The 23,691-nt window shown below is 46.8% G+C and overlaps 1 protein-coding gene across 3 annotated transcripts in view; it reads left to right on the top strand.

Annotated features, from left to right (window-relative positions):
- Positions 1–23,691, top strand: part of Il34 (interleukin 34) — a 58,996-nt gene that overhangs the window by 14,903 nt on the left and 20,402 nt on the right. The gene's annotated exons all lie outside the window — the stretch shown is intronic.

Below are 23,691 nucleotides of genomic sequence, written 5' to 3'. Positions count from 1 at the left end.
GAGCTGAAATGAGAGGGCCAGGCCTGGGGCTGGGTGAGGGTGTGGTGCTCCCAGCCGCATCCACGGAAGAGTGAGCTATGAACCCAAAGTCAACAAGTGTTAAAGCCAAACCCACCCGTGCATGCTGGGGGCCAGGGAGGATACCCCAGCAAACAGGAAACAAAGCTGCTCTGTTCACCAGGAATTCCACTTCTCCATTGTTCCCCTCCAGGAACATTCCTTTAGTGATGGAAAAGTGACCATCTCAGTCCAAGTCCCCGGCAGGCATCTGGTCTGCTGTGCCGGGTGGACTGCAGAGAAATGAGGAGGAAGGGGCGGCAGGGAGAGAAGAGGAAGGGGAAGGAGAAAGAGCTGGGGAGAAGAAGGGGGTGCCGGGCAAGGTGCGCCATGAAGCTGCCCCTAGCCCGGCCAAGATGAGGTGCAGGGTGCATGTGTAGGACCCTTGGGCAGGTTAAGAGAGGAGAGCAGGGGCTGGCAGGTGCCAGGGCAGACAGGAGTTGGCAGCTGTGTGGCTCAAGGGCTGATGGGAGAGTGTGTGTGCAGTGTGTGTATATATGTTTGTGTGGGTTCAAGAGTGTGTGCCGGTGGGTACCTGCGTAAGTGTGTGTGCGTGTTCATACAAGTGAACAGGTGAGTGTGACTTCTTTGCTGGTGGGGAAAGGAGGGGGTTCCTGTACCAGTGCAGAAGGTGCCAAAAGCTGCTCAGCCGTGGCAAGATGGGGGCCTGACTCCCAGTGGTCCTGGATGCATGGAAAGCTGTCTGTCCCTGTGGGAATGAGAGCCTTTTGGGGCTTCTTTGAAAACAGAGACACCGCCCCCCCCCCAGGGGAGGCTAAGAAGTTTCTCCTCTCAAGCACAAGATCTTGATTCAACACCCTCCATATTCAAGTAGATTATAGGTGAGTCCTTTTGAATTCTAAAAGAACAAAATAAAAACAAAGTCTAGAAAATTCATTTAAATCCCAAAATATAGAAGTAAAGTGGCCACGAAGTAAACCACAAAAACTGGAATATCATGTTCCATTTTGAATATGTACTTTATAATCAAGATGAGGAGAAGGGAGGGAGAAGAGGGAATGGGGAGATGGGGTAAAAAGATAAGGGACATGTCAGTCATTGCCAGACTTTCTTCAGGCCTGTATCATCGCCCCATCTGTAAATAGCAATTAACCTATTTTCTGTTGCAATAGACAAGTTTGCATTTTCTGGTTTAGAATTAATATTTTATAGAGGGTGTTATTTCTTTTGAGGGGTCTGGTTTCTATCAATGCATATGATTTATCTGAGATTCTTTTCTGCTACTGTACATACTAATTAATAATTGACTCTTCATTATCCAGTAGTATTCCATTATGTGAATACATCTTTTTTTTTTTTTAAACCCATTTGTCTCCTGATGGACAGTGCCGTTGTTTCTGGCTTTTTGTTTCTGGAATATTGAAATACAATCGATTTTTTTGTGTTTTATTTTATGTGCATGCATGTATGTCTGTGCATCATGTGTATGTAGTGTCTACAGAGGCCAAAGGAGGGCATTTTATCCTCTGGAACTGGAGTTACAGACAATTGTGTGCCGCCATGTGGGTTCTGGGAACTGAATCCAGGTCCTCTGCAAGAGCAATATGTACTCTTAACTGCTGGGCTGACTCTCCAGCCCCTTGGTGTGTTGGGTTGGGGACTGCATGCCACAGAAGGAAGACAGAGGACCACTATGGAAGTTTGGTTCTCTCCTTTCATTAAGTGGGTCTCGGGGGAAACTCAGGTTGGCAGGTTTGGTGGCAGGTGTCCTTACACACCTAGCCTTCTCACCAACCCTGGCATGTCCTTTTTAAAAAGACAAGGCCTAATGTGACTCAGGCTGGTCTCAAACACACTGTGTGGCTAAGGGCGACATTGAACTGATCCATGCCCCAGGTGCCAGGATTACAGGCACATGCCACCCTGCCTAACTTAAACTATTTTTATTTTATATTTTTGTGTGGTTCTTTTGTGTCCTGCAGCCTTGCTGAACACACTGATTAGGTTTATGGTTTTATACACTCCTTAGGAGTTTCCACATAAAGGATAGAATTGTCTAGAAAGCAGGTCTTTTTTCCTTTACAGTGTTTTTGCCCTTGGTTTTTTTTTTTTTTTTTTTTTGTCCATTCGCTTTATGTTTTATTTTATTGTACTGGATAGACTACTGGGCAATGCTGAGCAGAAGTGTTGAGGGCAGACACCCGTGTCTTATCCCAGGCACAGAGGAAAAGCATCTTTATCTGTCTCGCTGCCGTCACAGATGGAGGAAGCACCCTCCCCAGCTGGGACTTTAACTCAGGAAAGGGTTGTGTCAAAGTCTGCCTCTACTGAAATGACAATGTGGTTTTCCTTTTTCAGTTTGTGAACATGACTGATTTTTTTTTTTTTTTTCCTGAGACAGGGTTTCTCTGTGTAGTTTTGGTGCCTGTCCTGGATCTCATTCTGTAGACCAGGCTGGCCTTGAACTCACAGAGATCTGCCTGGCTTTGCCTGCCGAGTGCTGGGATTAAAGGCGTGCGCCACCACTGCCCGGCAAATTACATTTTTGTTTGTTTGTTTGTTTGTGTGCACCCATGTTTGTCACGGTACATATGCGGAGCTCAGAGAACCATCTGTGAGGGTCTGCTCTCTCCTTCCACCATCTGGGTCCCTGGGATTGAACTCAGGTCACCAGGCTCGGTGGCAAGTGCCTTTACCTGATAAGCTACCTCACTGACCTACACTTTTGTGGGTTTAGAGGTCAATTATGAAGGAATACATTTGGACCCGGAAGGAAGAAGTAGCATCCACCAAATCCCCTCTCCCTGCCAAGTCCAGCCCCCACTGCTTCAAGGAGGGCTTCTCTGTATCAGCTTCCCTCCGACTCTGCTGCCCACAGTCAGGCACACACTTGCTGTTTTCCTGAGAGTCTTACAGCTGGGCCTGTCAGAGGTGCGCATCTCTGGACAAGAAGGTGACTCAGCTACGGAATTCATTTTGTTCAAAATACATTTGTAAAAAAATAAACAGCTCACCAATGGACATGCCAGAGTGGACGGGGGGGGGGGGGGGGGGACGGGACACACACCCATGAGGCCTCAACCCTACACAAAGAACTGTGGGCAACTGAGGGAAACTGGGAACGGGAGAAGTGGTCTTCCCCAGGGAAGAGGACACAATTGGTTGTCCACTGCCAAAATGGTCAGCCCTGAAAACACACGTGCAGGTAGCATTATATGAACCGAGTAGGTTATATTTAGGTGTGTGTGTGTGTGTGTGTGTGTGTGTGTGCAATAACAGTCAATGAGAAAAGAAACCATGAGTTTGAAGGAGAGCAGGAAGGGTTTATGGGAGGGTTTGGAGGGAGGAAAGAGAAGGGGGAAATATAATTATATCTCAATCAAACAAAAAATGAACAGCTTAAGCCGGGCGGTGGTGGCACACGCCTTTAATCCCAGCACTCGGGAGGCAGAGCCAGGCGGATCTCTGTGAGTTCAAGGCCAGCCTGGGTTACCAAGTGAGTTCCAAGAAAGGCGCAAAGCTACACAGAGAAACCCTGTCTCGAAAGAAAAAAAGAAAAAAAATGAACAGCTTGGTCGAGTGCAGTGACATTACCTGTAGTTCCGGCTCCTTGGGAGCCTGAGGCAGGAGGATCACCTGAGTGTAGGAGTTCATGGTCAGTCTGGGGAACACAGCGAGACCCCATCTCAAAGCCCACCAAGAAATGAAGCAAAAGTGCAGCCTGGTGGTTTGGGTGAAGCTCCCTGCTGCACCAGATTCCGTGAATCTCCTGGTTGTCGTCTAGAGCAGTGTTTCTCAACCTGTGAATGGTGACCCCTTTGGGGGTCGAACGACCCTCTTACAGGGCTGCATATCAGATATCCTGTGTATCAGACATTTACAACTCATGACAGCAGCAAAATTACAGTTATGAAGGAGCAACGAAGTAATTGTATGGTTGAGGGTCACCACAGCATGAAGGAAGGTGGAGAACCGCTGTTCTAGAGCTTTGGCGTCACATCCCGGCTCAGACAAATTTATATCAGGGCTGGAGGCAGGACCAGTGTTCTAAGAGATGGCAGCCACTCTGCATAGCCTGCTGTCACTGTCCAAGTGGCCTCGGCAAGTAGCTTGCTTCCCCCCCAGCCTGTTTTTTTCACCTGTAAAACAGCCAGAGTTCAATGGCCTGGATCTGGGCTCTGATGGCGCATGCTGGCACACCAGCAGTACCTGCCACAGTGGGCACTTGCTGGACTCTCAAGTCCATGGGCCTCAGACACCCTGAAGAGCATCCCTGGGCCCTGCCTTCACATAGCCTCTCAGAGGGTTTTCTTCATCTATTTACAGTGCTCTGGATGGGACCCAGGGCCTTGTGAATGCTAGTGAGTGCTCTTTCATTGAGCTAAAGCCCTGGCCCCTGCCCCCCCCCCTTTTCTTTGATAGTGGGTTGCATGTAGCCCAGGCTGGCCTGGCTCTTGTTCTGTAGTTGAGGATAACCTTGATCTTCTGATCCTCCTATTGCTACCTCTCAAATGCTGGGAATTACAGGCAGGCACCTCCATGCCCAGTTTATGTGATACCGGGAACCAAACCCAGGACTTCATGTATACTGAGCAAATATTCCACCAACTGAGCCACCAGCTCTCTTACAAAAATTATTTCCAGACAGTCTCACGAAGGTGCCAAGGCTGACTGACCTTGCAATCTTCCTGCCTCGGCCTCCTGAGCAGCTGGAACTACAGGCACACCTTACCTGGTACCTATCTCAGGGACCCCCTAAGCCCGATGAAGTTTTGCTGTCCTGGAACCGGCTCTGTAGACCAGGCTGGCCTTGAACTCACAGAGAGCCACCTGCCTCTCCCTCCTAAGCACTGGGATCAAAGGTGTGTGCCACCAATGCCTGGCAAGGATTTTGGTTTTTGCATGGCATGTGTGGAGGTTAACCTGCAGGAGCTGGTCTTCCCCTTTTACCAGGGGGGCCCCAGGATCGAACTCAAGGCATCAGGCTTGGCAGCAGGTGCCTTTACCCACTGAGCCATCTTGCCAGCCCTTGTTTATGCACGGGAGGGAGTGTGTGAAGATTCCCTTATCTATAGGGCCAGAAGAAGGTGCCAGGTGAGCTCTTCTATCACTCGACACCTGTTCTTTGAAGCAGGGTCCCTCCCTGAACCCGGAACTTGAGTTTTGCCTGACGGGCTGGAAGCCAGAAAGGCCCAACAGCCTTCATGTCTCCACTCTCCCCCTTGGAGACAGTGTTGCAGAGATGCGGCAGGGCAAGTTTGGGGTGCCTTTCCCATGGGCCCCTGCACCTACACTTCCCAGCTGGTCTACAGCGTTGCTCTGCCCAAGGGGAAGCCGAGGTTTTCCAGAGGCTGAGCTGTCCCAGCTCTAATATCCATGTAAGATGTATCTAGTGGGCGTCAGTGAGCTATTACAGGTAATAAAACTGCTAGGGAGTGTTTAGCGTTATCTGATGACAGATTTTTCTAATGACAAATGAGAACAGGAACCAGATAGGTATTGTGGGTACCGACCAAGGCTTAGGAGCTCATGAACTTGTCTCTTTCCCTATTTAATATTTTGATTAGGTAATAGATTTGTGTGGTTTAAACCACATGCTAAAGAACAATGGTGGGAAGTTCTCTTCCCACAAACATTCCATAACCACTCAGTCCCTGCCCCTGCCAGGTAGCTGGTTTTAGATTGTTGCTTCTTACCCATGAGATAGCCGAGGAATCCTATCCTCTGTTGGTGTCTTAAGATTTGCTCCCCAGAACTTCTTTTATCTTACTTTACAATGACAACAAAAACGTCTATTAAATGACAGAATTATTTCCATCAAATTGCAGACTTAAGCGCTGGAGAGACGGCTCAGCGGTGAGAGCGCATATTGCTCTTCCCGAGGACCTGGGTTTGATTTCTAGCACACACACATCAGGTGGATCACACACACCTATAAGTTCAGCTCCAGGGGGATCCAAAGTCTCTGGCCTCTCCAGGCACCTGCACCCAGACACCCACCACATACATACACATAACTATAACTAGCAATGAATTTAAAGAAGAAAAATGAGATCGTAGAAAACTGTAGATTTACTTGAGTTAACAAAGATCAAGTTTTATTTTTGATATCTTAATGTGTCTAATTTTAATTAGGTGAACATGTGTATGTCTGTGTGGGGGGATATGCACATGAGTACAAGTGCCCCTAGAGGCAAGAAGAGGCCCTCAGATTCCATGACACTAACATTACAAGTGCTTGTAAGTTACCTGGAGTGGGTGCTGGGAACTGAACTCAGATCCTCGGCAAGAGCAGCAAGCTCTCTCAACCACTGAGCCATCTCTCGTGGGTGTTGGAGAGAGAAGTCGGGTCATCAAGCCCGGTAGCAAATACCTTAAGGGGCTGAACCGCCTCAGTGGCCTGGACTATCTTCTCCTGAAGATGCATCGCTTGTGAGAAAGTTCTGAGCTGCCAGTCTCCCACTCTTGAGTGTGAATTATCCTAACACAGACTCTTTTTAAGTACATACAAACACGTATCTAAACATTATAAAGTGCTTGGCTCTGCTGGACAGAGTCTGCAGCAAGAATCCACACGGTCATGTGCTTCATTTTAGTGAGGATAATACACAGTGCTCCTGTGTGGTGAACATTTGGGTTTTCAGCGTTGAGTTCTCAGTCTGTCATCAGAAAGCGTGAAGAAGAACCTTGCCTATGTGGCTTTCTGCAGGTGTGGATTACATGTGTGGGGTGGCTTCCCAGACACGGGGCTGATTGCTGGGTACCTGCTTTAGCAATTCCGAGAGAGGCTGCCAACGTCTCCTCCACAAAGTAAGCACCAAACTGCAGCTGTATCAGCTTTGGAAGAGAAATTACCATTTTGCCACATCAATGGTCTCTGTTGCCAGGGCGCTGGCTCTGCACCAATCTGATATACGAACGACAACGACTTGGTATGGCCTTCCATTGTGTTATGAAAGGAACTTAATTAGTGCTTTAAATATTATTTCTGACTTTTTTGGTGGTGGTGGTGGTGGTGGTTTTTTTGTTTGTTTGTTTGTTTTTGTTTTGAGACAGGGTTTCTCTGTGTAGCCCTGGCTGTCCTGGAATTTGCTCTGTAGACCAGGTTGGCTTGGATGCAGAGATCCACCTGCCTCTGTCTCCTGAGTGCAGGGATTAAAGGCGTGCATCACCACCACCCAGCTGGCGTTTTCTTGATGGCTGTCTGTTGTGTTAGCTTCTGAGGTGGCATGAGCATGAGGCATATTCACCTCAGATGGTCCACGAAAGATAGCTCGAAGAGATGACTCATCCAAGTCTGGCTTGATGAGCCAGTGGGTTTATCAGGCTTATTTACAGGCACGTAGATGAGAAATTAGGGCTCACAGGAGCACGGGTGAGAGATATTTACAGGATCATGGGTGACCCCATGGGTGATACAAAACAGCTGTGTCACCAAAGAGTCTTACCCTGGCATGGATAACAATTTCTCCGTGGTTGCATAGATGGCATCTCTCCTTTGTTAGCCTTCCACCCAGTATGCATCTCCAGAGACTACAGCCACAAACCAATGGGAAGAGGGCAGGAGGGAACATCTGGAATCTCAGATGAAAATCTAATGCCCCCCCCCACACACACACCCCAGCTCTGTCTCTCTCCAGATAGGCTCTTATGTACCCTGCTTGGAACTCATGTGCACATCACATAGCCAAAGATGACCTTGAACTTCTGATCCTTACCTACTAGTCTTTTACACCTGGGTGTGAATTATTCCCCCTACTCCACTGTGCAGCTGTTGGGCTCATAGATTGGCACTAATGTGTCCAGTTTATGCCATGCCAGGGAGCTAACCCAAAGCATCATGTATGCTGTCTTACTCAAGGCCTTTGCTTATTTCAAAATTAGAAGTATTGGCTTTTCTCCTTTAGTGCTAGGAGCTGTTTACATCTCAGGGATTAGCTTTTCATCTTGGATACAGTTGCATCCACTGTAGCATTTCTGTTTTTTTTTTTTGTTTTTTTTTTTTTTTTTTTTTTTGAAACAGGGTTTCTCTGTGTAGCTCTGGCTGTCCTGGAACTCACTCTTACAGAGCAGTTGGCCTCAAACTCACAGAGATCCTCCTGCCTCTGTCTCCTAAGTGCTGGGATGAAAGACATGTGCTACCACCTACCGACTTCTTTTTCTTCAAAAAGAGAAAAATGTGTTAGGTATATTTCAAGGGCAGAAAGCTGGGCAGGAACTTACTGCAACTCCTGTCCCCACACCCCTGCACACACAGCTATTAAAGAAAAAACATACTTCTTTATTTTTCATTGGTAGGGGTGTGTGCTTGCCACTGTGGGCATGTAGAGGTCAGAGGACAACTTGCAGAAGTCCATTCTCTCCTTCCACCCTGTGGGTTCCGGGGATCAAACAGAAGTTGCCAGGCTTGGCAGCAAGCACCTTTAACAGCTGAGCCATCTCGTCAGTCCATCCTGCACAAATTCTATTTTTTAGGCCGCCAAAGACTCTTCCTTGATGGCTTTAAAATGTTTAATCTTAGATACAAAAGCCTTCCTCACTTTCAGACGACAGTATTGTGCCTTGGGTTTTCTTCTGTTATTTTACATTCAGAATTTCATCTGTTTGGAATTCATCCCGGCGAGTGGCAGGAGGAAGAAGTTCCTGTGTTTCTTTTCAGATGGTTCTCCTTTCGCTTCTAAATGGAGAAGCTGTTTAATAAGTTATATTTCATAAGCACCTTTCCTCGTAGAAATTTAGGTCTGTTTCAGAAATTGCTGCCCTCTCCCCAGAGTCTGTCTCTTCACTCTCATTCTTGATCTTTGTTTTTGTGACTTTGTTCTTGTGTACTGTATATGTGTAGTGTGTGTGTGTGTGTGTGTGTGTGTGTGTGCACCATGTCTGTGCCTGTGCCTGAGGAGGCCAGAAGAGGGCGTCAGATCCCCTAGAACTGCAGTTACACACGGTTGTGAACGACCACGTGGGTGCTGGGAATTGAACCCAGGTGGAAGAACAGCCAGTGCTTTAACCACAGAGCCATCTCTCCAGCCCTTCTTCTTTCTTTCTTTCTTTCTTTTTTTTTTTTTATGTAGACCAGACTGACTTCAAACTCACAACGATCACCTGCCTCAACCTCCTGAGTGCGGGGAATAAAGGCGTGCACCACACTCAACATGTTTCTACTTTTTCTCAGCTAAGGTTTATAATATTTAAGATATATATTTTCCTAAGTTCTTTCAGGCTCATCTAGCCTATTTATTTTTCACCTAAGGGTTGAATTCTAGTATTTAATTACACATGTGGTGGTATTTTAATCAGACTTGCTATGATAAAAATTCAAGTATAACATACATACATGAAAAGAGAGTAATTTTCAATGAGTTATCACGCAGTGAACACAACCTGGTAACTATCAACCACATCTAGAGCTAGAATAAGACCTGTGGGAAGATGTCCCCTTCTGCCCAGGTCACTGATGGGGTTTGACTATGAAATGTCCCCCACGGTCTGTGCTTGATCTCCAGCAGCTCTTTGGGGTGGTTCTGGAAGCCTTAGGAGGTGGGGTGTAGCTGCACGAAGTAAGTCTCAGGGCTCCTGGCTTTGGAGATTATGCCTGGCTAACAGTTCCCTCATCACTCTTGACTTCTTGTCCGTCAAGAGATGAACAGCCTCTACACGCTCCCATCACCATGAGGCTTGGCCTCATCAGGGCCCCAAATCAATGAGTGCTCTGAGACCTTGAGGCTGACCCACGAGACTTCCCTTCGAGTTGTTTCCCCCTGGCATTTCTCACAGCGATGCAGGAGACGCAGAGACATGATCCCACTGTCCTGACCGGTAGTCATCAGTCTCTCTCTCTCTCTCTCTCTTTTTTTATGCCATAGTTGGTTTTGCTCTACTTTTTAAAAGTACATTCGGGCTGGAGAAATAGCTCAATTGGTTAAGTGCTTGACTTACAGGCACGTGGATGTGAGTTTGAGCCCCAGAACCCATTTTGGTTGTTGTTTTTAAAAGCCGGGCATGGTGTTGCACACTTGTAACCCCAGTACTGAGGAAGCTGGCTAGCCAGCCTAGTCTATTTGCTAAATATTTACAGGCCAGAGAGAGAACTTGCCTCAAAAAAAAAAAAAAAAAAAGATGAGTGGCACCTGAGGAATGACTCCTAAGATGGTTTCTCTGGCCTGTATATAGCATGTATACACTATATATTATATAATATTTATAATATAATAAATACACATATTTAAAGTTTTGTTTATTATTATTATTGCATATGGTGTGTGTGTGTGTGTGTGTGTGTGTGTTGTGTGTGTGTGTGTGTGAATATGGGTGTACATAGGCCATGGTTTGCATGCAGGAGGTCGGCCGACAACTTCTGGGAGTCAGGTCTCTGCTTCCGCCACAGGTTCTGGGACTGAGCTCAGGCTGTCAGACTAAGCTAGAGGGTCCTTTACTTATGTATAGATATGTTCATCCGGCTTCTTTTCTCACTGTATTTGTGATTATCTTGGGTGTTCTAGCTTTATAGTCCTATTATCTATAATGGGAATAATTTTATTTCCTATTTAATTCTTATGTTTTTATTTTACCTGTGTAACTGTGTTGGCCAGCGTGTGCTAGAGAGCACACACTTGTATTGTTCCTGTCTTTAGTGAAAATTCTTCTAATGATTCTAAATTAAGCCAGATTCTAGCCTTTGTCTGAGATGGATACATTTCATTCTGTTAAGGGATTACCCATCAGGGCTGGAGAGAGGGCTCACTGGTTAAGAGTGCATACCTCTCTTGCAGAGATTTGGATTTGGTTCCTAGCATCCACATTGGGCAACTCATAAGTGCCTGTAACTCTAGCTCCAGGGAATCTGATGCCTTCTGGCCTCCTTAGGTACTGAACTCACCTATACAAATCCACACTCACACACACATACACATAATTTAAAATAATAAAAATAAAAAATCTAAGGAGGGGACTGGACCTGCCTCAACTGAATCTACCAGGCTGAACTGAATCCCCAGGGGAGTCCTTGCTTTGGAGGAAGTGGGAATGGGGGGGGGTGAATTGGGGGGGGGGAGGCGGGAGGAGGGAGGACAGGGGAATCCGTGGCTGATATGTAAAATTAAATTAATTATAAAATAAAAAAAACACAATTACCCATCAATCCCCACTTTAATAAGCGCTTCTCTCAGTTAAGGATGTTGAATTTTGTAACGTGCTTTCTCATCACCTACAAATACACTAAGTAAGGCCTGTTACTGTGTCACATTACGAGGTTTCTTACTCTCAACCATCCTTGCACACCTGGAATAAATTCCTTTCTGTCCTTCAGTGTCCTGCATCACCCAGCTGGAGAGCTGGAGAGTCTCTTTTGACGGTGTCAGTAACCACTGTGGACTGCTGTGTAGACACATGCGGAGCTGGTAACTCCTACACCTCCTGCTCTGAGTCAAGCAGCTTCTGGGTTGATTTCCTCTAGGAATCCTAGCTCTAAGTCCTTCCTGGGGTAATAAATGGATGGGGGGGGGGGGGGGAGGGGGGGGCAGGAACTGTCCACTACATTGGGAACATCTGCCTGATTCTCAGCTCAGTCATTTCTAGCTCAGCCTCTTGTTTTTGTTAATTGTCTCTACGAAACAAACCTCAACATATTAAAACCCAGAAAGTATAGCCCAAGAGCCTCCATCCTGTACTCTGTTCTGTTTATGCTTTGGAGGATGTCCCAATAGGATTGGAGTCTCTGGTCTATTCTCAACTTGGGAATCATTGCTATAATTGTCTCAAGAAGAACGAAATGTAGAAAAAACGGTTAAAGGATCTGGATTATAAACAAAGGAAATCCTTTGGGGTCTCAGTCGCATCTCAGGATGTGGCTTTTACTCAGCAGGACACTCGAAAGGTTAAGATAACAGCGAGGGGCTGGAGAGATGGCCCAGAGGTTAAGAATGCAAACTTCTGCCGAGGGCCCGAGTCAGGTTCCCAGCACTAGTAATGGGAAGTTCACAACCACCTCTAACTCCAGCTCCAGGGGATCCCTCTTCTAGACTCTTGAGGCACCTATACTCACACATACACATACATAAACACGCACACCACACATAATTTTTAAACATTTAAATCTCCAGAAAAGACAGTGTTTTGCCATGGTGTGATAGCATGTGCCTGTAATCCCCATTACATGTCAGAAGCAGCGGGCTGAGTGTTGGAAGGCAGTTTGGCTACATGGCAAGACCCTGCCCCAAGAACAAACAAAGAGGCCAGTGTTTTCTGGGCTGGCTGAGCTGAAATCACTGCTCTGCCCCCGATTGGGACACATTAGTTTCCCCTCCCTCCATGTCCTCATCAGAGTGAGGAGGCTGTGAGTTCCTCCCTCGGGCTTTGTAGTGGAATGCAGTGAGTTAGAGTTCATGCATGGAAAATTCCCCTAGCTCATGGAGGGCTGCCAGCAGATGTGAGGAGACTTTGTGGGGATAGCATACCCAATAGGGTCTGGGCCAGATTTGTATATGCCTTCACCGTCATCTGACTTTGGCTGGCCCTGACCCTCATGCACACATGGGCAGGGTGTGCCGAGACAGGTGAGGAGCCATCTCTCAGGGTCAGGGGTTTTCACCATGAAGCCGAAGAAAAGTACGTAAGAAGTTTCCTTTCTGGCCTAGAGAGATGACTCCATGGTTAAGAACACTTTCGGCTCTCCCAGAGGTCCAGAGTTCGGTTCCTAGCACTCACATTTGGTCACTCACAACCGCTTGTAACTCCAACTCCAGGGATCTGACGCCCTCTGCTGGTCTCTGCAGGCACCCACACCCATACATTCACACAAATAAAAAATAAAAATAAATCATAAGGGCTAGAGAGATGGCTCAGCATTTAAGGGTGCTTGTTGCTCTTCCAGAGGACCTGAGTTCCGTCCCCAGCACCCACATGGTGGCTCACAACTGTCTGTAACTCCAGTTCCAGGGGATCTGATGGTCTCTTCTAGTGGTATATATACATGCATGCATGCAGAACACTCACACACATACAATAAAAATAGATAAATCTGTAAAACATTCATAAAAATAAGTCCACTGTTTCCTTTTGTGACTGCCTGGGCTGCAGAAAGTGAAGGAATGGGACTGAAGATCATTCCAGAAAATTAATCTATGAGCACGTAGAAACCTCTCACCTCCTAAGCAGGCCTCCCTGTGGTCCTCAGTTCTGGGGACAGCAGCCATGTAAGGGTTTCAAGTTGCTTTTGAACACAGCATCCATGAAGTGGGTCTCTTAGGTAGTGCTGCTAACCCACGGACCACGTGACATTTGCATCTGAGGGGGTGTCGTGGGCATACTGACTAAGGACATATTTTAAAAATATTTTTCCGATGTACCTATTTTATTATTTTATACATATGGCTGCTATGCCTGTATGTATGTAAGTGCACCATGCGCCTCCTTGGTGTCCATGAAGGTCAGAAGAGGGCATCAGGGTTTCAAGGCAGGATGTGGGTGCGGGGAAACCAACCTGGGTCCTTGAAAGAGCAACAAATGTTCTTAACTGTTGAGTCAGCTCTCCAGCCTAGGGGATATTTTCACATGGTCAGTGAACATAAAGGGAGAGGCACTGGACCTGGTCAGGCTGGGCAGCACCCAAGTAGGGCCACCTTCAGTTTTTCTGAACAACACAGGACTATGCTCCAAAAGCTGTTCTGCCAGCCAGGGGGGAAGCTTTCAGCAGCGTGCAGTTTCCAATGAGCTCTGTTTATTTTTAAAGCCAGAAGTATAGCTTACCGAAAATAAAGCCCGTGGGACCTACGAATTCAATTTGTTAGCGTGGTACTGTACCATAGGACTGCGACCTCGACAGCTTATTATAGCTACACAGCTGTGCTCGCTCACAGGTCTGGAGGCAAGAGATTCACAGTCAAAGTGTTGATGGAGCCCTGTTCCTTCTGCAGACTGAAGCGGGGTGGGGTGGGGGGTGGGGGGTAGAGGGTGCTGCTTCCTCCCCCAGCTTCCCGTGGTCACGACAGCTCCTGCTACTCTCCCCTGCGCGTCTGTCTCTGCAGTCTGCACATGGTCGGCATGTGGTCCTCTCTGTGTCCCTAGTCCCTCTCCTCATGAGAGCTGGAGGTGGAGTTCAGGAGGTAGCGTGCCTGCCTACCCGGCGTGAAGCCCTGGGGTCCATCCCTCCCACTGCATAAAACTTGTCACCCAATCAAACAAAACACCGTGGATGTGAGAACATAGTTATCGGATTAGGGTCTAGCCTAGTACAGTTTGACCTCACTCTTAATTCAGAAAATCACATCTAAAAAGGTCCTGTAAAGGTGTGTGCTGAGAGTCCTAGAGACTGTAAGTTTGGAGGAAGGGGTCACTGCCTATCCAGTAATGGCAACATGCAAATTATGTAACCACTACTCCAGGCAAGAGATAGCGTGTTCCTAATTCTCCACAACATTCTCTCAGGCCCCTTCTAATCAGCTCCAACCAGCACTGCCCATCCTGGGTAACTACAGTTGGTATCTATGATGATAGATAAGCTTTTTTTTTTTTTTTTTTAAAAAAAAAAAAACCTATCCTTACATTCTAATAAATGCAATTACAAAGCATGTAGTTGTTTACACCTGGCTTCTTTTCCTCAAAATAATGTTTTTTAGTTTATCCATGCTGTTGCTTGAATTAGAAGTTTGTCCCTTTTGATGGCTGTGTGATATTCCATGATATCATTACACCACCATCTGCATGTCCAGTCTTCTAGGGGTAGATAGTTGGCTTATTTTTTATTTGGGGAACTGTATTATAATAGTCACGTGGCTTCTTGCTGTGACAGAACACCTGACAAAAGCTGCTTCAGGAAGGAAACCCTTATTGTGACTCATAGTTTGAGGACACAGTCCGCCATGACAGGGCAGTCTCGGCAGCCTGAGCGTGAGGTGACTGGTCCCATCGCATCCAGTCAGGATACAGAGAGGTGAATGCTGCTGCTCAAATCACTTTCTCCTTTTATTTAGTAGGGGACAGTGCCAGCCACACGTAGGGTGGGTCTTCTCACCCAGCTAGCCTAGTCTAGAAAAGCCCTTACCATAGATATGCCCAGAGATTCGTTTCCATGGTGATTCCAAATCCCATGAAGCTGACAGGATTAACCGGCATGGGCGTGCCATCTGTAAAACAAACATAGCATCCAATGCATATTTCTGTTCACCCTTTTCAACTTTACTTTTAGTGTTGTATGTGTGTATGTGTTCAGGGATACATGTGCATGTGTAGGTGAGGGTGCATATGCACATGTGTGCATGTGCCTATAGAGGCCACAGGTCAAAGGCGGGTATCTTTCCTCTTGCTCTTCCACTGTGTGTGCATGTGTGCACTCATATGTGTGTGCACATGTGAGTGTGTATGTATGTGCACACACGTGTGCATGGATGTATGCACATATGCATGTTCATGTGGAGGCCAGGAGATGCACAGTGTGTGTGTATATGTGAGTGTGTGTAGGTGTGTGTGTGCAGATGTATTTGCTTGTGTAAAGACTGTTTTTCACCTTATTTTTTGAGAATGAGGCTCTCACTGAGCCAGGAGCTCAATTGCCATTGAGCTCTCTGGGCTCCTCCTGCCTCTGCTTTGCAACCCTGGGATCCAGGTGCATGCCGCTACACCAGCTTTTTATGTAAGTGCTGGGGTCCAGACTCAGGTCATCATGCTTGCGTGGTAGGTACTCTATTGCCTGAGCCATCTGTCTAGTCCCTTGGGGTTTTTTTGAGGAGGGTGTTTTTGTTTTGTTTTTTATTGTGGTGGTGAATTCTTTTTATGTTGTTTGTTTGTTTTGAAGAAAAGCTTTCACTGTGTAGCCCTGGCTGCCTAGAACTCGATCTGTAGACCAGGCTGGCCTGGAACTCCCAGAGATCCACCTGGCTCTGCCCTGAGCACTGGGATTAAAGGTGTGCTCCCAGCCAGGCAGAGCTCGGTGGAGATAGTGGTTCTGAGAGCTGGTGTCCTAGCCATCCTGAGGAAACTTTCCTGCATCCCTGTCCCCACTTTCCTACAGTCCCTTGACACACAATTTCCCATGACTCTGTCTTCTACTTATTCAATCATCCTGTTTCCCACTGGCCTGCGAGCACCTTCCTGGAATGGCAGCTTACTGGTCCCAGGCAAACAGTAGGTGCTTCATAAGTGTTGACTGCAAGGGCAATGTCCAGTGCAGACTTCTCTGGACCTCCCTTGGGATCTGGGCCCCCCTGAGACAGACCTTTAGTAAATTTCATTTAGTTCTCATGCCTGGTGTCGCCTTGATGCTCAATGTCAAGTAATTACTTAGCCCATTTTATCTAAACATGGGTCACGTGCCATGGCCAGTTTAGATAGTCTTCCATGGTTCCTGGAACTTATAGTAAAATACATTGAATTTATCTGGGCAGGGAGGTGCATACCTATAATCCCAATATTTGGAGGCTGAGGCAGGAGGATCACAAGTTCTAGGCCAGTCTGGGCTACATAGTGAAACCCTGTCTCAAAAACCCTCAAACCAGCTGCCAAGATAGCTCAGCCGGTAAATATGCTCTCATTGCAGGCCTGACACCTGACTCCATTCCTGGGATCCACAGTAAACATGCTCTCTATGCAGGCCTGACACCTGACTCCATTCCTGGGATCCACAGTAAACATGCTCTCTTTGCAGGCTTGACACCTGACTCCATTCCCAGGATGCACAGTAAACATGCTCTCTATGCAGGCCTGACACCTGACTCCATTCCCTGGATCCACAGTAAACATGCTCTCTATGCAGACCTGACACCTGACTCCATTCCCGGGATGCACAGCAAACATGCTCTCTATGCAGGCCTGACACCTGACTCCATTCCCGGGATCCACAGTGGAAAGAAAGAACCAACTCCTGAAAGTTGTCCTCTGACTTCTCCACATGCCTACACTTGCTCACACTTATACACACATCACAGAGAAAGTCACACACATAATACATAAAAAGTTAAAAAAGCAAACCACCAGCCAAAACCAGCAACCCAAACACACTGGATTTCCTTTCTGGGTATTCTCACCCTGCCCTTTCTAGGATGTTGTATCTCAGTGTTAGCGATGTTGACATCTGAGACTAGAATTGTCCTGTATTTCTACATTATCAGTACATCCTTCACTTCTGCCCACTGGCTTCCAGTCACACCCATCCTTCAGTCATGGTCACCAACAATGTCTCCAACCATTTTGCCCAATGTCTTGAGGGGGATTGGGAACTGATGCTCTCTGAAAAAGACTCAGCCAGTACTAGTATATTTTAAGCCGTGACTCCTTTTGGTCCCTGGACACCGGGGTTCACCTCATAAGAATCACTCCAGGGGTCAGTGAGATGGCTCAGCAGGTAAAGGTACTTGCCCCCAAGCCTGAAGACCTCAGTTCAATCCCAGGATCCACCTATGGAAGAAGAGAACTGACTTTTAAAAGTTGTCCTCTGACCTCTGCATGTGCACTGTGGCATGCACACGCTCCCTTTCCACACAGATAATAAGAGTGCAATAAAAAAAAAAATAAGTGCGGCACAGTAGTATGTGCCATTAATACCCAGCACTTGGGAGACAAAGGCAGGCAGATCTCTGTGATCTCCAGGCCAGCCTGATTTATAATGGAGAACTCTAGGCCAGCAAGGGGGCTATACAGTGAGACTCTGTTTAAAAATAAAATCACTCCAGCGGCTGTGAATTTTCTAATTGAAGTCACTGTCCATGTAGAACCCAGTCAAGTGTGAGAAGCAGCTGCATGGGAAGAAAGCTCGTGGGCCTGAGTCCTATCTGATTTCAGAGGAAGGCCAGATGTAGGTTGAAAGAACAGTATTTCATTCACATCAGACATGTTGGCAGAGCTGTGATCTGGGGCTGCTGCCTTGGCTTGCCTCGTGGGAAAGGACTCATAGGAAAACAGATGAGTTAGGACACTCAGCAGCTCTCACTGATCAGAATGGAATGCCAGCCGTGAGTACAGCTAGTGTGGACCCCCATCTGAAGCCATGGCAAAGGCCAGAACTGTGGTTAGCTCTGGACTCGGGCGGGTGGAAGTGGAGAGCAGAGCCCAGAAGATGGCTTTAGTGGGTAAAGTGATTGCCACTCAAACTTAGAGACGGAGTTTGATCTCTGGAACCCCTCTAAAGGCGGAGGGGGAGAGCTGATTCCATGGAGCTGTCCTGTGAACTCCATACTCCTACTGTTGACATGTATGTGCGAGACACACACACACACACACACACACACACATACACGTGCACGCGCGTGCAAACACACACACACGCGCACACACGCACACACATGCACACACACGCACACACATGCACACACACACAGGGTAGTAGTGGTAAATGAAAACTACAGAAGTGTCAGGGCAGAGGAACTGCGCCATGGTCTTCAGGCAGCAGAACATGGGACATGTACTACAGATTAGATTTTTCTTTCCATTTTTTGTTTTTGTTTTCGTTTTTTTGAGACAGGGTTTCTCTGTGTAGCCTTGGCTGTCCTGGATCTCACTCTGTAGTCCAGGCTGGCCTCAAACTCACAGAGATCCGCCTGCCTCTGCCTCCCAAGGGCTGGGATTTAAAGGCGTGCGCCACCACTGCCCAGTTTAGATTTGTTTTTAAGATGGTGTCTCACTGTGTAGCCCACCAAGAATCAAGCAGCATCCAGATCAGAATTTCAGAGAGTTTCCTATATAGCACTGTGAGCCATGAACTTGTGTGGGTGTGGGTGTGGGTGTGTGCACATGCTTGTGGGATCCTGAGGTCAAAGCTGGATGCCCTCCTCGGTTGTGTTCCATCTTAGTTTTTTGGAGACAGGGTCTCTCACGAAATCTGGATGGAGCTCACTAGTTTAGCTAGACTACCTGGGCAGCAAGCCTCGGGTCCCTTCTGTCTCCATCTCTCTAGCATTAGGATTACAGGCACACACCCTGTGGGGGGGTCTCAAACACCAGGGCTGGCAAGAAGGAAGTCCAGGTGGATAGGACTCGGTAGCTAGTGTTGGTTCAGCTTCTAGAGTTTGACACTGGGCAGCTTGGTTAAGCATATATGAGCACAGCACAATTTTGGAAGAAAGTTTCCTGGTGATAATTAACTCAATCTGCCTGTACAACAAAGCTTAAGACATGATTACATTGAAACTCTTTTCAAAGTACATATGACCTCTTCCATAAAGATGAGCTCTGTTGACTGAGAAACGGTGCATAAGGGAGGGTCTAGGGAGAATGTCTGAGATAAACCTAAGAGTCTGGGGGAGCCAGGTGTGGCCTGGCCCTACAGGTAGCACCTAGGCTGTTGCAAAGTACATGTGACATCTCCCCTAAGGATCGGTTCTGTTGACTCAGAAATGATGCTCAAGATAAAGGTCTAGGAAGGAAGAGTCTGAGATAAACATAGTAGTCATGGGCATTCGGGTGTGGCTTGGCCCTACAGATAGCACAGATCACCAGGCTAATACATCCATTCCCAGCTTTCTGGGTGGAAAATGGGTATATGTCTACTCTGCTGAGGAGACAGTCCTGATTTCCCTAGTGCTTATATGCACAAGGACCCTGTGCCCACCACGATGCCCTACTCCACACCTGGCTTTAAATTTTTAAAAATTTATTTCTATGTGTATGAGTGTTTGCCTGCATGTATGTGTGTGCACTGCCCACTTACCCAGTGCCCGCAGAGGCTAGAACAGAGCACCGCATCCCCTGGAACTAGAGTCAAGAGTAGTTGTGAGCCACCATGTAGGTACTGGGAACGGAACCTGGGATCTCTGCAAGAACAGCAAGTGCTCTTCACCATGGAGCCGTCTCTACACCTCTAGGTTAACTATTTTTTGAGACAGGGTTTCATGTAGCCTAGGCTGGCCTGAAACTATGTAGCCCAGGATGACACTGAATCCATTCTCCTGCCTCCACTTCCCAAGTGCTGGGATTATAGGCAAGTACTACTGTGCTCAGTTTATGCAGTACTGGAGATGGAACCCACGGCCTCATGCATTCCTGCATGGAAGGCAAGCACTCTATCAACTAAGTCACATTCCAGCAATTTTTTTTTTTTAAATTTATTTTTTTTGTATACAGAAAGCACAATCATACATATGACCACAGTTCAATAATACCTAAGAGTGTCTCTAACTTGACATTTCCACCAAATGACTTTTTAAAAAACATTTAAAACTATGTGTTTCCTACCGAATCAGACCCCTAACACTGATAGTCCTGTCGTAAAATAGCAATACTCAGTGCCCAGGTCGAGGGATCTAAATACCATTTATCATTGAAAGGGTCCTTAAGGAGGTATCTAATTTCAAGTGTGAGGCTGAAACTGTACAAGAGAGCCTGGAAGGTCCTGTAATGGCAGAGAGCAAGGAAACTATGACAGCTTCTGGAGTCACACCAGCAGGGCAGGAACCTACTAGAAAGAGTTCTCATTAGCTTAATGATTAAAAAAAAAAACAAACAAACAAACAGTTGAACATCAAAGAGAATAATAGATAGCCACTTTGGAAAATAGCTTGGCTGTTTCTTATAGCTCAGTCTCCAGTGATCATATGATTCTATGTTATTCTCAGGAGAGATAAACACACTCACAGAAAAGCCTTGTCCTGGTCCATTTTTCATTGGCATAAAAAGTACTCGATGCTGGCTAACATATAAAGGAAACATTTTGTCAGGAGTGGTGGCACAAGCCTGGAATCTACCACGGAGAGGCTGAAGTGGGAGGATCGTGAGACTGAAGCCAACCTGCGTTAGCTAGCAAGACTGTTTAAGACAAACAAACGATCCAGCTGACCAAAACCAGACAAGAAGTGGAGGAAGGGGAAGGGGGAGGAAAGAAGAAAGGAAGGAAAGGATGAACTGCTTTATTTAGCTCACAGTTTTTGAGGCTCAAGGGTAGAGCATCAGCAATGGCTGCGTTCTGATTCGAGCCTCTCTGACGGAGGGAAGGATCAAGATGTAGGGCAGGGTACCAGAAAGGGGGAAGGGGCTGGCCTTACTCTTTTATGACAATGCTTTCTCCTGGAAGCAAACTGGGATCCCGTGAGGACTACATAAACTCCTCCCCAAGGCAGTGGTCCCCACCCCCATTCCTTCCCCTTTTTGAGACTAGTCCAGGCTGGCTTCCACTTCACCATGTAGCCCAGGCTGGCCTCAAACTCCTGACAATTTTGCCTCAGTTCCCTGAGTGTGGTGATTGCAGGTGTCTGCTACCATACCTGGTCAGGTGCCACAATTTTCAAGATTTTACTAGCTCCCAGCATTGAGAGCTGGAGATGGATGCACACAGAGCCAAGCTTCCAAGTGCATCCTTGGGGGACGAACTGAAGCCATGTCCAGACTCTAACAACCCATGTCCATTGTGAATCGCAGCTTTGTTCATAATTGCAGAACCCTGGAAGCAATTCTAACATCCATTAGCGACAAGGGAGAAACAGATTGTGGCACAATGGGCCACTGCTCAGACACGAAAGGAACACACTGCCACCACCCTCACCAGCATGGTGAATCCTCAAAGCGCCTGCCAAGTGAAGGGGACAGTGAGGATAACGGACTATGTGATCCCACTACAGAAAATTCTGGAAAAAATCTTGCTCTAAAGATAGAAGGCAGATCTGTGGGAGACTGGGAAGAGGACTGGTTGTGAGGAGGCCCAAGGGGACTCTTGGGGAGTGATCAAAATATTCTACATTTTCTTTTAAAAATATTTACTTTAATAACGATTTTTGTTTATGTGTACAAGTAAAAGAAATATAAAAATTTTAAAAAAAAAAAAAAACCAAAAACAAAAAAAAATTTACTTTATTTTTGTTTATGTGTACAGTGTGTGTCTGTCTGCCACGTGAGTGAAGGTGCCCTTGGAGGCTAGAAGAGGGCGGTGATGAAGTTATAGGGAGCTGTAAAAGGCCCAGCATGGGTGCTGGGAAACAAGCTGGGCTCTTCTGCAAGAGCAGAAATATTCCTAACCCCGGAGCCATCTCTCCAGCCCATGACCTAGTGTACATTTTCAAACCTGCCCACTTGGAGGGTAAGCTTCACATCAACCTTAAAAACAGCTTCCGGAAGTTGAAATAAGCCGTTACTCAGAGTGCAGCCACCATCATGAAGACAAAGGAACTGTTCAGACCAGGAGGTTCATGAGCTATGACTACTTCAAAAGAAACAGTCAGGGGATGGAGAGATGGCTCAGGGTTTTAGAACACTTGCTGCTCTTGCAGAAGATCTCGTTTTTGGTTCCCAGGATCCATATCAGAAGTCTTACAAGCACCTGCAACTCCAGTTCTGGGTTTAATACCCTCTGGCCTCAAGAGTACCTGTCTGGACATATATGATACACATACATACACTTAGGTACATGCACATATATACATCAAGCAAACTAAATAAATAAATACAAATTGTTTCAAAAATTAAGTATATGGGCATTTTGCCTACATGTATGTCTGTGCATCACATGTGTGAGGTACCAGCTCCTCAGTAACTAGAGTTAACAGATTGCTGGGAACTATTATGTGGGTGCTGGGAATTAAACTCAGGTCCTCTGGAAGAACAGCCAGTGATCTTAACCACTGAGCCATCTCTCCAGCCTCCAAGGACTTTCATCTTACCATTAGGGACCGATTACTCCCTTAGCTAGCCCTAATCATGTTCAGAAGGCCCCATCTCCAAATGCCATGATGTTAGTTGGACTTCAACATATGAATTTAGGAGTGACATAACTTTAAAAAAATTAGTAGGTGTGTGTGTGTGTTTGTGTGTGTGTGTCTACATGTGTGTTTGTGTGAATATATGCCATGCATGTGCCGATGCCCATGGAGGCCAGAAGAGGGCATCCGATCCCTTGGAATTATAGTCTGTAGTGAGTTGCCCAATGTGGATTCTGGGAACTGAACCTTGGTCCTCTGGAAGCACAGGAAGTACTCTTAACCCTGAGTCATCTCTCCAGCCCTTACACTTTACTTATTTTTTGCACATGTATGTGTGGGCACACATGTACCATGGCACACATGTAGAGAGATCAGAGGACAGCTTATGGGAGTCAGTTCTTTCCTTCACTATGTGGAAGATTGATTGAACTCAATTTGTCAGGCTTGGTGGTGTAATGAGCCATCTCACTGGCCCAGAAGTGACTCAAGCGTTCAGTTCATATGATGCTAGGGATGAGTGAACCTTGGGGACATGATGCTAAGGGAAAGAAGCCATGTGGGAGGACTACCATGCGCTACGCAGTCCCATCTGTAGGAAATGGCTGATCAAGCCAAACCACAGAGATAGCATATTGGTAGTTGCCAGAATCTGGGCAGGAGGCAGAATAAGAAGCAAGTATTAATGAGTGATTTATTGGGGGAGGAGGCTGACGTCTCTCCTGTGTGTGGCCAGCAGTTGGTAGAGAGCTTGCCTAGTATGCTCAAGGCCTGAGTACCGCATAAAATCCGTGGGGTAGGGCATGCTGTGATTCTAACCCTTGGGGGTGGAGGCTGAGGATGCAAAGAGTTCAAGTTTATCCTTGACTGTATATACCAAGTCTGAGGCCAGCCTGGACTATGTGAGGCCTTGTCAAAGATAAAAGAGAGAGGGAGGGAGGGAAGGAAAAAGAAAAGGGGGCAGTCCCTGTGGCTAGGTGGATAAAAGCAATTGCCACAAAAGTCTGATGGCCTGAATTGGATCCTTGGATCCCACAGCGAGAGAGAGAATCAATTTCATAGTTGT

Source organism: Peromyscus leucopus, chromosome 5 (assembly GCF_004664715.2).
Source record: "Peromyscus leucopus breed LL Stock chromosome 5, UCI_PerLeu_2.1, whole genome shotgun sequence".
NCBI lineage: Eukaryota > Metazoa > Chordata > Mammalia > Rodentia > Cricetidae > Peromyscus > Peromyscus leucopus.
Note: the sequence above shows the minus strand (reverse complement) of the source record. Positions and strands in the feature narration are given on the sequence as shown.